General features: G+C 46.5%; 1 protein-coding gene across 2 annotated transcripts in view; it reads left to right on the top strand.

Moving 5' to 3' along the window:
* The first annotated feature begins 2,098 nt into the window (after window positions 1–2,098).
* USP9X (ubiquitin specific peptidase 9 X-linked) overlaps window positions 2,099–13,322 on the top strand; it is a 127,540-nt gene continuing 116,316 nt past the window's right edge. For both annotated transcript variants that reach the window (XM_066622570.1, XM_066622571.1), the window contains exon 1: window positions 2,099–2,155. The gene's annotated coding sequence lies outside the window, so the exon portion shown is untranslated. The remainder of the gene's footprint in view (window positions 2,156–13,322) is intronic.

The raw sequence follows: 13,322 nt of genomic DNA, 5'->3' as shown, positions 1-13,322 counted from the left end.
TTTCACAGTTTAATGTGAAAATTAATTTTTTTTTCTTCTTACCTGTTATGATACTTTGTACTTTTATTATGGAGCTTTGTAAGCTGCCTTGGACATTTGCTTTGGTATGGGAAGGGCAGGATATATATTTCTCAAATAAAAGAATAGGATAAATACTGCTGGATACAAAAGAAAACATAAGAGCCCCACTGGATAAGGCCAAGGTCCATCTGGTTCAGCTTCCTGTATCTCACAATGGCCCACCAGATGCTTCAGGGTGCACACAAGACCACAAGAGACCCACATCCTGCTGCCCTCCCTCGCATCTGCCACTGAGGTAGTCTTTTTCTAAAATCAGGAGGCTGCACATACCTATCACAGCTTGTAACCTGGGATGGACTTTTTCTCCAGAAATCTATCCAATTCTCTTTTCAAGGCATCCAGGTTGGATGCCATCACCACATCCTGTGGCAAGGAGTTCCACAGACTAATTGCACACTGGGTACAGGAATGACACACTGGGTAAAGAGCGGCAACGTACTGCAAATCGAGTAAGGGCACAACCCTATATGTGTCTACTCAGAAACAAGTCTCATTGTGTTCAAAGGAGGTTTACTCCCAGGAAAGTGCATACAGGATTAGAGCCCGAGGCTGCCATCCTAGCCACACTTTCCTGGGAGTAAGCCCCATTGAACAGCATGGGACTTACTTCTGAGTACACCTGCACAGGCTTGTGCCCTAAGACACGCTGCTCTTTCTCATCGCCTAGGAACAATCAATAGACGGAGGCGTCTTCTCCTGCCGACAGAAGACACGGCTCTTCAGACCCAGCGGCACCTCGGCCTCCCTTCGTGGGGCTTTGTCCAGCGCAGCCTGCCGGGGCGCCTCAGGGCCTTCCTCCCCACTGCGCCCAACGGCCGTTTCCCGCTTCGCAGCGCCGCCCGGCTCCTGCCCCACCCACGCGTCAGCCTTTGGCTGGCCCCTGGGACTGGCCGAGGGGGAGGGAGACCTGGGAGAGGAAGGGGTGGATCAATTCTGGGCCTCCAGCACGGAGGGTGACGTCATTATCCGGGCTCTCCGCGGCGGCGCTGTTAGCACGGCGGGTCACAATGGAACCCAAACGGAGCCCAACCGAAAGGAAACGGCTCGCCTCAGTGAGCGCGGCCTGGCGGGGCTAAGCCTGGCCCCGCTCGGCCTCCGTCGTCATCAGCATCATCAGCGTCCATCTTCACCCAACGCTGTCAGGCCGCGGCCCCTCCCCCACGCCACACACACACCGCCAGCCAGCCCCGCCACAGGGCAGTGGCGACCCCCAGCCCGCGCCGGTCCCCCGTACGAGGAGACGCGAGGCCTGCCGGCTGCTGCGCCTGGGCACCCAGCAGGGAGGGGGGCGGCCGGCTGGCCGCTGTGGGAGTGACTGAGTGACAGGCACGCAGGGAAGGGAAGGGAGGGGGCACGCTCGCCGTCGCGGGCGCTGTTTGGGTGGCGGGGCCGGCGCCGCCGCGTTGAGTCGGAGTCTGCGCCGCCGCCACTGCTGCTGGCCGAGCCCTGCCAGGCCGCCATATTGCCCGGGACACAGACGCTCTGCCTGCGCCGCGGCTCTGCCTCTCCCGTCGCAGCGCGGCGCCTCCTCCCTCCAGGGCGAGCTCCCCTGTCGCCTCCCGCACCCGGCCTCGCAGCGCAGCTCCCGCCCCGCCCTTCCTCCTCCTCCGGGCACTGAGCGTCTCCGATTCCCCCGGACGGGGAGGAGCGCAGCCTGTAGGCCCAGCGCAGCCGGAGCCGCCTGGCAGGAAAGAACGCAGCAGCCCGGGCTTTGCGGCCGGGAAGCGGCGGCCCCGAGCAGCTGGTGACGCAAAGCTGAAAAGCGCGGAGAGCCGCCCAGGCGCCCCCGAAAGGAGGCTCGAGCGGCTTCGCGGCGGCACAGCGGGCGGCTCGTCGCACCGCCTGCGCCGGCCTCTCCAGCAGCGGCAGCAGCAGCCCGGCATGAGAGACGGCAGCCCCGCAGGTCGTTGCGGCTCCTGCCGCCTGGGATGAGCAACTCTCCTGCCACACCCGCCGCAGCCGCCTCCTCCCCTCGGCAGCAGAACCAGCAGCAGCGGCGGCGCCTGAGAGCGGAGCGGGCACCGGCGCCGGGAGCAGCGGCGGCCGCAGCGGAAACGAGGGACGCTTTGTGGGGGTGAGCGAGCCGGGAAGGGCTGGGCGGCGGCGGCGGGGAGGGGAGCGAGGCTCGGGGCGGCGGCGTGCGTGTCGCTGTGTTTTGGAGCGGGAGGGGAAAATGGCTGACGGCTCTCCATTCTCTGCCCGGCCTGTCCTGGGCCTTGCGGGAGGACGGGGCGCGCACGCCCCTGTCCGCAGCCCCGGGTGGAGGCGCTGCTGACACGACCCTCCCCGAGGAGCCGGCGAAGGAGGCGAACGGGCTTCCCGCACGCCGCCCCCTGCACCGGCTTCTTCTTTCGCTTCACGCTCAACGCCATTACTGAGGCGGAGTGGCTGGGATGGTGCAGGCCTGGGCCGCGCCAGGAAATCGGGCCTGCTCGGCTCTTTCTCGGCCGGCCTCCAGCGGCCAGGCCCGGCCAGCCTGCGCTCTCCTCCTCCTGTAAACATGATGGTCGTGGGTGCAGGTGTCTGTGTCATGGCTGCGCTCTGCGCCTCCGGGGGAGCTTCCGCGGCCAGTCCCCCGGCTCCAGAAGACCATCCCCTGCATCTCCCTGCATCTCAGCTGCTCCTGCCCTTAGAATCCTCGTTGCGCTGCGTTGACGCCGACATCGGAGTCTGGTTCGTGGAGGCTCAAGAAAGCACCATCGAGTAGGGCTCTGTGCGTGTGAGGACAGTTCCTGTGCAGTCTTTCTGCACATAGGATCCTCTTTGTGGGATGCTTGTGTCGAACTGCACATTTGCCCTTCCTAGCAGGGCCTGGTGACAAATCACCCATTGATTTTAGTACAGCAGGCTTTGCAACTGTAGCAGATGTAACTGGAAGAGGCAGTGGGGTTCTTTTCAAAACTCATTGTAGGCCAAGCATAAAAGGAAATGTCAGGTTGCAGTTCTGGGAAAAGTTAAGTTGCTTTAACCACCTATTGGGATGTAAATAAACATGCATGCAGAGAATTGGGTTCCATGCTGTACTGTACTCTGAAAATCTTGGCATTTTTGAGAGCACTTTTAAAACTTGGTAAATGTTCTCCCAGCAGGATGCTGTTCTGTCAGCGTCTTAATTTTGTACAGGACGTATTAAACTGATCCTGGTGCAAATTCTGTTTAGGTGGAGTTTTTCTGCACTGACGTAGACTTGATACATGGGGGTGTGGCTAGTGTGTAATATGTAGAGACATGGACCTGTAAGTTAAGGCTGTCCAGTTGTTTGTGCAGTGTAGATGGTTTTGTAGCAACTTGCACTTTTTAAATGGCTAGTAATGAAAATGGCTGATAAAGGTTTGTGTCAATAGTTGTTGTATTATTACTATTATTATTAACAGTATTTATATACCACTTTTCAACAAAAGTTCACAAAGCAGTTTACAGAGAAAAATCAAACAACTAATGGCTTAGTAATAAGTTAGTATTCTACTAAGTTCTCCAACTAGAAACAAATGTTTACCAGAAAAAAACTTTCAGTGATTGAATTTACCAGCTTTATGAGAAGTTTGGATTTGGGTTGTTCATGGTTGTAATAGTGTCTGCAGCATTTGAGGAAATAATGGATAAATCATGAAGATGATGCAGACAACCTAATACTTTTTTTAAGAACAGGGTGGGGTGCATTTTCATGCTGATGTTCAAAATCTGCTTTTAAAGGAATTGAACATTTGTAAATTAGACAGGCACAGTCCGTTAGGGAATATTTGTACAGTATAACACATTTGGAACAAAGGATTGTTGGGATTTATGGATCGCTTTAAAAAAATCAATATAATCTGGAATAAATTGCATATGGTTTCTTCACTTATTTATTGAGAAGAAATTGGCATTCATGTTCATCCTCAACATGATTTCCGTAAGCAAGCTTCCATTGATTTGAAATGCAATGTCCTTCCAAGTAAGAGTGCTACCCATTCTATCTTGGATGTATATCTTAGTGAAATCACTGAGAGTTGCCTCCAAGTACTTTCTGGGTGGGCTGTGTAAGCATACTTGCAAGACTTCTCTAGACAACTTCTCATTTTTTATAGGTTTTTCTGTGTTTTTTTTCTCTCATAGACCTCCCATAAATAGTTCTTAAGATGAAAATGTATAGAACTTCCTCCTGGTGACTTCTTTTCATTGGTTCACTTTCAGTTCCTTCATGCTTTGCTGAACTGATCATTCTAATAATTTTCTGTTGAATTCCGGCCAGTTTCTTAAAGTACCAGGTGAAGAATAAGAACAAAGTGCTTTGCTCCTTAGAACCTTACCTTTATTATACCATAAATATTAAAATATAATTTATATTGTATGTAAATTAATTTTAAAATTTAAATATATTTACATTATGTATTCTATTATTGCAATGTAATAACAAAGTCCTATATTGCAACCTGTGTTTAAATTCTGAAATGCTGTAAATGTTACAAAACCAATATTGTTAAAGGGGGAAAAAATAACTAGCTGTGACAACTGCAGCAGTTATAGTCAAGAATGTTCATGCTCTCCTCTTTTGCATGAGAGAAGGAATTATCATTTCAAATGATATGTCTCAGTTCAAAGAGGAACAGATAATATTGTACAAAAGTTTTCTTGAACCATCTGGAAACACATAGTATTAGAAAAGGTGTTCTGGAAAATGATATTTTAATAGTTATTATTGAAAGAGTTGACTTGGGGCCCAGTCCTATCCAAATTTCCAGCACTGGTGCTGCCACAATGCTGCCTTAAGGTAAAAGAACAAATGTTTGCATACCTTGAGGAGACCTCTGTGACTGCCCCCTCCCCTGCACTACAGGATGCAGTACATGCCCCATTGACATGGCTGCACCTGCACTGGAAAGTTGGATAGGATTGGGCCCTTAGTTATTTGAATAATTAAAACGGCATCTTTTCTGTTGCCTTTGTTTTTACGATTGTCAACTGCCTGTAGTTTTTACTGTGTTACCAAAAACATTCAACATACTGTTATAGGAAAAATCACAATTTTGACTTGTATTTTTATATCCTTGGAATGCATAGGAACTGTGTGTCAGTGGAACTGCAGCACTTGTTAAAACTTTCTTTGTCCTTCATAAGAAAACCACATTCATGTGAAAATCATTCCATAATAATTTGACTGTCCAAATATCTCTTGTGTCTTGTTTTTAGGTGCTTGATTGGTTCGCACAATTACAGTATATATCCAGTTGAAATCAGTGGAACTTTGCTTGCCTAATTAACAAATGGATCCCGAAAGCATTTTTACTTGGAAGTAAGTCTTTTAATTTAATAGAACTTCCTTTCAAGTAAATGAATTTAAGATTATAACGAGCCTGATAGCTCGTTTTGATAATTTTGATAGCTGCTGGAGCCAGCTACTGGAGCCAGGAGAACAGAAAGTTGTTTTTTGTCTTCTCCCCCCCACCCCCCAGCTTGAGCTAGGTTGTCATAGGTTCTGGGCAAAACGTTTGATATGTGCTTAGAAGTAGGGTTGTTTATGTTAACATTTTTAGCATTTGTAGAAATTAATTGCAACAATAACTTCCTATGTTGATTACACTCCTACAAAATTCAACAAGACTTGCCCTACAAAGTGAAGTGTAATATGTACTGCTTTGTTCCCCTGTGGTGTTTTCTTTTACGACTCAGTGCTCTTGCTTTTCTTCAAAGGGGTATTGATTCACTAGTACTTGTCTTGTTGCAGACTAGTTGCTATAGTATAGCCTATGATAACCTGCTATATGTTTTGTGATAGGTCTTTGCTTAACATGCTATCCATTTGTAGTTCTTTGTCCACTTTACATTATGAGCTATAGCTATAAAGTGTCAATAAATGACATTGCATTGTCACATAGTCTGTCTTCTGCAAGAACTGTTTCATTTATATGCCATGATAGTTAAGAATGTTTGTGTTTTTTAATTGTGTTTTCTGATTACAACATTGTACTGGTCCTTGACAAAGTCAGTAGTTCTGGTGGCATGCATAGGATAGTACTAAGTATCATTATTTTCCTGTTCTGCCATGCCCCCACTCTGCATCTGAGTTCTTTGCATCTGTCTTCACGGCAGAAGACCTCGGGCAGATACCGCTGCCCGAACGGCCCCTCCTGACCGAGGAGTTAAGTCAGATAGAGGTTAAAAGAGAAGATGTTTCAGACCTCATTGATAAATTAAAGATCAATAAGTCACCGGGCCCTGATGGCATCCACCCAAGGGTTATTAAGGAATTGAAGAATGAAGTTGCAGATCTCTTGACTAAGGTATGCAACTTGTCCCTCAAAACGGCCATGGTGCTAGAAGATTGGAGGATAGCAAATGTCACACCTATTTTTAAAAAGGGAAAGAGGGGGGACCCGGGAAACTATAGGCCGGTCAGCCTAACATCCATACCGGGTAAGATGGTGGAATGCCTCATCAAAGATAGGATCTCAAAACACATAGACGAACAGGCCTTGCTGAGGGAGAGTCAGCATGGCTTCTGTAAGGGTAAGTCTTGCCTCACGAACCTTATAGAATTCTTTGAAAAGGTCAACAGGCATGTGGATGCGGGAGAACCCGTGGACATTATATATCTGGACTTTCAGAAGGCGTTTGACACGGTCCCTCACCAAAGGCTACTGAAAAAACTCCACAGTCAGGGAATTAGAGGACAGGTCCTCTTGTGGATTGAGAACTGGTTGGAGGCCAGGAAGCAGAGAGTGGGTGTCAATGGGCAATTTTCACAATGGAGAGAGGTGAAAAACGGTGTGCCCCAAGGATCTGTCCTGGGACCGGTGCTTTTCAACCTCTTCATAAATGACCTGGAGACAGGGTTGAGCAGTGAAGTGGCTAAGTTTGCAGACGACACCAAACTTTTCCGAGTGGTAAAGACCAGAAGTGATTGTGAGGAGCTCCAGAAGGATCTCTCCAGACTGGCAGAATGGGCAGCAAAATGGCAGATGCGCTTCAATGTCAGTAAGTGTAAAGTCATGCACATTGGGGCAAAAAATCAAAACTTTAGATATAGGCTGATGGGTTCTGAGCTGTCTGTGACAGATCAGGAGAGAGTTCTTGGGGTAGTGGTGGACAGGTCGATGAAAGTGTCGACCCAATATGCGGCGGCAGTGAAGAAGGCCAATTCTATGCTTGGGATCATTAGGAAGGGTATTGAGAACAAAACGGCTAGTATTATAATGCCGTTGTACAAATCTATGGTAAGGCCACACCTGGAGTATTGTGTCCAGTTCTGGTCGCCGCATCTCAAAAAAGACATAGTGGAAATGGAAAAGGTGCAAAAGAGAGCGACTAAGATGATTACGGGGCTGGGGCACCTTCCTTATGAGGAAAGGCTACGGCGTTTGGGCCTCTTCAGCCTAGAAAAGAGACGCTTGAGGGGGGACATGATTGAGACATACAAAATTATGCAGGGGATGGACAGAGTGGATAGGGAGATGCTCTTTACACTCTCACATAATACCAGAACCAGGGGACATCCACTAAAATTGAGTGTTGGGCGGGTTAGGACAGACAAAAGAAAATATTTCTTTACTCAGCGCGTGGTCGGTCTATGGAACTCCTTGCCACAGGATGTGGTGCTGGCGTCTAGCCTAGACGCCTTTAAAAGGGGATTGGACGAGTTTCTGGAAGAAAAATCCATTATGGGGTACAAGCCATGATGAGTATGCGCAACCTCCTGATTTTAGAAATGGGTTAAGTCAGAATGCCAGATGTAGGGGAGGGCACCAGGATGAGGTCTCTTGTTATCTGGTGTGCTCCCTGGGGCATTTGGTGGGCCGCTGTGAGATACAGGAAGCTGGACTAGATGGGCCTATGGCCTGATCCAGTGGGGCTGTTCTTATGTTCTTCTGCCAGTAACCAACATTGACAGGGTCTTTCAGATTGTGTAGTGATTCCACTGTTTCTCAGGCTGGAGTTACTGCATTTATTTGGTGCCTTTGGCTTCTTTGCTAATTCTGTAAATTGTGACAGTTCAGGAACTAAGGGTTTGTTTTTCCTTAAGTATTATATATTTTGCAGTTTGCATATTTTCTGTTCTAATATCTTTGACTCTTGCTCAAAAAGTGAGTTTTCTTTGAAGCATTTAAACTTAATTGTAAGTTCATTAGTTGCTTCAAACACAAAAAGCTTTACTTGAACAACAACTGTATGCTTTAACAATTACAACCAGAATTTGGTTGTGAATGATCTTTTTTCCTCTGTCTTTCAAATATTGTGGTATAATGAAATTTTTGTCACTGTTTAGTTTTTCCCCTGAAACATCAGTTGTACCCAAGGTACCTTGTCTTCATTTTGGTTTCAAGCCTACCCTATCCTAAGGCAGTGTGATCAGGTGCTAAGAAAGTAAGGGCCCAATCCTATCCAACTTTCCAGCACAACTGCAGTGCAGCCCCAAGGTAAGGGAACAAATGCTACCATACCTTGAGGAGGCCTCTGTGACTGCCTCCCCACCACAGGATACAGTGTACACCCCATTGACTCAGCTGCACCAGCACTGAAAAATTGGATAGGATTGGGCCCTAAGGCTGCAATCCAGTGCACACTTTCCTGGAAGTAAGCACCAGTGAACGCAAAGGGTCTTACTTCTGAGCAAACATGCTTAGGTTTGTGCTGTAATATTTGTTTCCCATTTTGATAAAACAGTCTTGTTGTGTTTATCAGCTTTGACCAATTAGGTGGCAATTCAGAACTTTTTACAACTCATTGTAGCATGAGGTCTGCCTGACTGATGCTGGTTTTGTTTACCAACGTATTATCGGCTGCATTTTTTGGGGGGATGGTATTGATAATGGCTTATATCCTAAGAAAGTTAGTATTTCTAAATACAATTGAAATATCATATTAAGTTAATAGCTTAGGAGTTCTCAAATTCCCTCTGTCCCACCGCAACCCACCTTCTTCTGTTAATAGACCTCAGAAGGTCTCCGCAGGCCTCTAGAAGCAACCGGAAGTCACTGTCACAAATTCAGATGTTACTTTCCGGCTGCTTCTGGAGGCCTGCAGAGGCCTGGTGTGACTTTCAATTGTATCCAGAGGTCTCCGATTTGGAGCCAATTGGTTGCAACAGCAGATGGAAGGACTCAACCCAGGACTCGCCTGATATCGGGTTGCGACCCTCCTGACCCACAGTTTGAGAAACCCTGACAAGTTAATCATAACTAACCTTAGTTAGTAGTGCATAGTTATGACCAACTATCTTTGGATACATTCTAATATTTTGTATGTGAATGCTCCTACTTTAATGTAAACAATTATTCTTTTAACGTATCTTTTAAGGTTATTGTTACCTTTCTAAGGTTTCAGATGATTCTGTACCCGATTCTTATTCTGTTCTTTAGATCTAACAAAATTTCATGCAACAACAACAACCTAATCACGCTCACTTATGTTAATAAAGACAGTAGTGTCACTTAAGTAGGCTCTGCAGATACTTAAGTTATTTTGAGCATGATGTCAGAGGAGTGGTTTTCAATCTTTTTTGTCTCAGGGCACACTGACAAGGTACTAAAATTTTCAAGGCACACCAACAGTTTTTTGACAATTGACAAGGCACACCATGCTGTTGGTGGGAGGCTCACATCCCCCAATGGCCCTATTAATAAGTGACCCTCCACCAAACTCCCGCGGCACACCTGCAAACCATTCGTGGCACACCAGTGTGCCACAGTACAATGGTTGAAAATGGCTGTGTTAGAGGCCTTGAGAAGTAAAGTTCTGTCCAATGTATTGTAAATGGCATATTTGAAAAAATACGGACAGATCTTATGCTTCACTGACACCCACAAGCTATTCCAGTCCTCTGGCACATGCAAAAGACTTGGGGAACCGGAAGGGTTAATGGCAATAATAAATAATTGCCTAAGCTAAAATCTATGTGTCCCTCCTCTGGAGGCCTCCAGCTACTTCTTTCATGATGGGGATATCTGATGGGTCAGAAGTCCCTTTAGCATTGTTTTGGGCCAAGCACTGCTGCAGTTTGAGAAACTTGGTTGAAAAATGGTGCTGTCTGGGTTAAAAAAAGAGAGCTTGCAAGACTTATACACCACCTCAAAGTTTGCAGCTTAACTTTCCATTTCCATTTAGTAGAGCACAGTTAGCTCAGAAGAGGTACCTCGTGCTTTTCTTGTCTGGGCAGTACTGACTTGGGTGAGTTGGCTATTGGTCAAGTTTGTATCTATTATCTTTTTTTTTAAAAGCTTTTTGATATATTCCATATCCCTGGTCATTTTTGTTGCCTTCTCTGTTGCTTCCATTTGTTGTGCTTTTGGCTGAAGTAGCAAAATATGGACACTATGTAGACTTAGGATGAGGGAAAAATAGGACCAAATGTGGCTTATGGTCAGTTCAAGAATGCATAGAGCAGTGGAAAGCTATTGTAGTATCTGAGAGACTTAGCTGCAAATAAGGACTTCCACTGTTCAGATCTTACCATTGCAATGAACTTGCTTGGTCACCTTAGGCTAGCTACTCCCTCTCAGCCTCAGTTTCCCAGGTGCAGTATGGGGATTATACTTGATGTTGTTGTAAGAAGGCACTATCAAATGCTAAGTGGGGTTACAAAACAAGGTGTAGTATGAATGCACAAGTGTCACAGGGCATAAAGTGGTTGTGTGTAGGGGGGGGAGGAAAGAAGTTCCAAAGGAAGCTGCTAATAATGAAAAAGCAGTCACAGTATCGAAGGCTTGTGGATGCTAGGCACAAAGTAAGAAATATTGCTATGTGAGCTGTGTTGTCTGTAACTCAGTTGAAGTTTAGGAATTATCCTATTGTCCTGGTTAATTATTCCTCCCTAATGTTTGCCTATTTCAGTATTGCTATAGCTTGAGCTCATGGTTAAATCTGATGAATTATCTAAGTAATTTATTAAAAAGGACAGGCTGTGAGGATCCTTCTACTGTCAAAATGCCATAGTTCCTGATACATTGGCTTTGAGACACTGTCCCCTAGTTATTGCACTCTCAAACCCTTACTGAAAGGACAATGTTAATTAGTATGGTGAGAAGGTTAACCTCTATCTTAGTTCTGGACTGGCCCTGGTGCCAGACAATTTCCCTGTATAACCTTCATACTTATGAAGTAGATGGGGCTGGTTTTTTGAAAAAACTTTAGGTGAAACAAATTATCTATCTGATGAATTCCTGGACTTGTATCAGCATTTGACATTGCTTTGTTGGTGTTGCTGTTGTGACATGAGACTTCTCTCGCATAGTGGAGGGTTGGATGGTGGATTTCTCTGTTGTGCTGAGCATTGGGGCAGGCAGAAACATCTCTGTTCCATAACTCAGCATGATTGAGGCATTGGGGGACCTCTGGAACACACACAGGACTTTGAAGGAGGGAACTTGTCTGGTCTACAGGCTGCTCTCTGGACTTTTACAAAGAAAAAGAAAGAATATCTTGCACAATTTCAGCGGAATTCTGATTAGGTTATATTAGAAGCACAGGCAATTTGATTGCTTGATCATTAAAAATGGCACATCTAGACATGATTAAGATGTATAACACTCTCAAACTTAAGATATGAGGCAAATAAAAATCTTCATAGTCTGAATTGTGGCAAAAAATTACTATATTTAAAAACAGGTAAATGTGACCTAGTTGGGCCTTTCCTAGGCTTTGTAAGTATCTGGACCACCACTAAGAAAGACCTGTTGAGTAGCTTTCAAATCTTATATATTCCAATGAAAGAATCTGAAGCAAGGCCTTCTGTGCTATCATGGAGAAAGTAGAGTGGGGAGACACAACATACATTTTCTCAAATATGCAAGGAAGGTGCAGTCTTGGCCACCATTGCATCCTTCTCTTTCTGGCTGTTGGAGAAAGATTACCCAGGCCTATGGCACCTCAATTCTTGTTCCAGTTACTGAAGTAAATTGATCTTGGTCATCATGTTGGCATCCTTCAGTCTCGGAAGACCATGGTGTCACGCTCTGAATGGTGGCTCTGGAACAGAGTGTCCTCTCCAGTGCGCGAAGCCTGGGTAAAGTAGGTATGGAGGATAGGCTGTTACCCATGCAGCAAATCCCCCCTCTCCACGTCGCTGAAATGGTCCAATGGAAAGGCAGAAGCCAATACGGTTGGTTCCAGCGGCGTCGCAGGAGTTGCCAGAACGTGACTGTGTTCAGCCATGAACTGCCTCAGGGACTCCGGCTCCGGATTTTGCCTCGAGGTTGACTCCTGAAGCCTTTTCCACAACTGGATGTAGCCACAAGGCAGTGAAGGTTTGGGATCAGAGTTTTCCTTCTCTCAGATGAGCTGCCTTCCCAGGCTGACGAGTCCCATCTACCCGGTGGCTGTTTAGTCGCCTCTTATGACAAGTACAGCCAAACTGAGGGCCTATTCTTATCCAGTATATATATTTCTATATTTGCATGCCATGTTTTTGCCAAGAAACTGAAAAAAGTATATTGTTTTATAGCAGGAGTGCCCAAACCCTGGCCTGAGGGCCATTTGCAGCCTTTGGGGACCCCCAATCCGGCCTGCGGGTAGCCCTCAGTCTCCAATGAACCTCCGGCTCTCCGAAGACTTGCTGGAGCCTCTGCTGGCCCAACGTGACTACTCTCAGCACGAGGGCTGACTGTTTGACCTCTCGCATGAGCTAAGGTCAAAACTTCATGGGTGACTGGAGTTTTGATTTTGGGCTTTCCACACTGAAATACAACATCAAGTCTATGAACCAGGTTTACTTTGCCCTACTCACATTAATATGCCTGTGTTTTATACAGCAGTTACAATGTCCTGCAGTGTTTTAGTTTTGACTCCCTTGAATTAACCTCTAGCCTCACCTGAATTTGGCATGAGAAAATGAGTATTGTCTTGTATAACTTTGTACTGAAATGCTCATTCTGTGCTCCTGATTGATGATGATTACATATTTTTTTATCTTCTACAGCAGGGATGCTCAAACCCCGACCCGGGGGCCACTTGCAGCCCTCAGGGGCTCCCAATCCGGCCCGCGGGGAGCCCCCAGTCTCCATGGAGCCTCTGGCCCTCCAGAGACTTGCTGGAGACACAACTGCTCTCAGTGTGAAGATGACTGTTCGACCTGAGCTGTGGGACAAGGGCTCCCTCCACTACTTGCTATTTCATGTCTGATGCAGCAGTGGCAGCGAAGGAAAGGCCCGCCTTGCTTTGTGCAAGGCCTTTTATAGGCCTTGAGCTACTGCAAGACCTTCATTCATTCATATAAGTTCCATTTTTCTTTTTAGCAGGGGGAGAGTAACTGGCCCACCTCACCCCAGCAC

This window comes from Tiliqua scincoides, chromosome 3 (assembly GCF_035046505.1).
Source record: "Tiliqua scincoides isolate rTilSci1 chromosome 3, rTilSci1.hap2, whole genome shotgun sequence".
Lineage (NCBI taxonomy): Eukaryota > Metazoa > Chordata > Lepidosauria > Squamata > Scincidae > Tiliqua > Tiliqua scincoides.
This window is presented reverse-complemented; position numbering and strand designations above follow the sequence as displayed.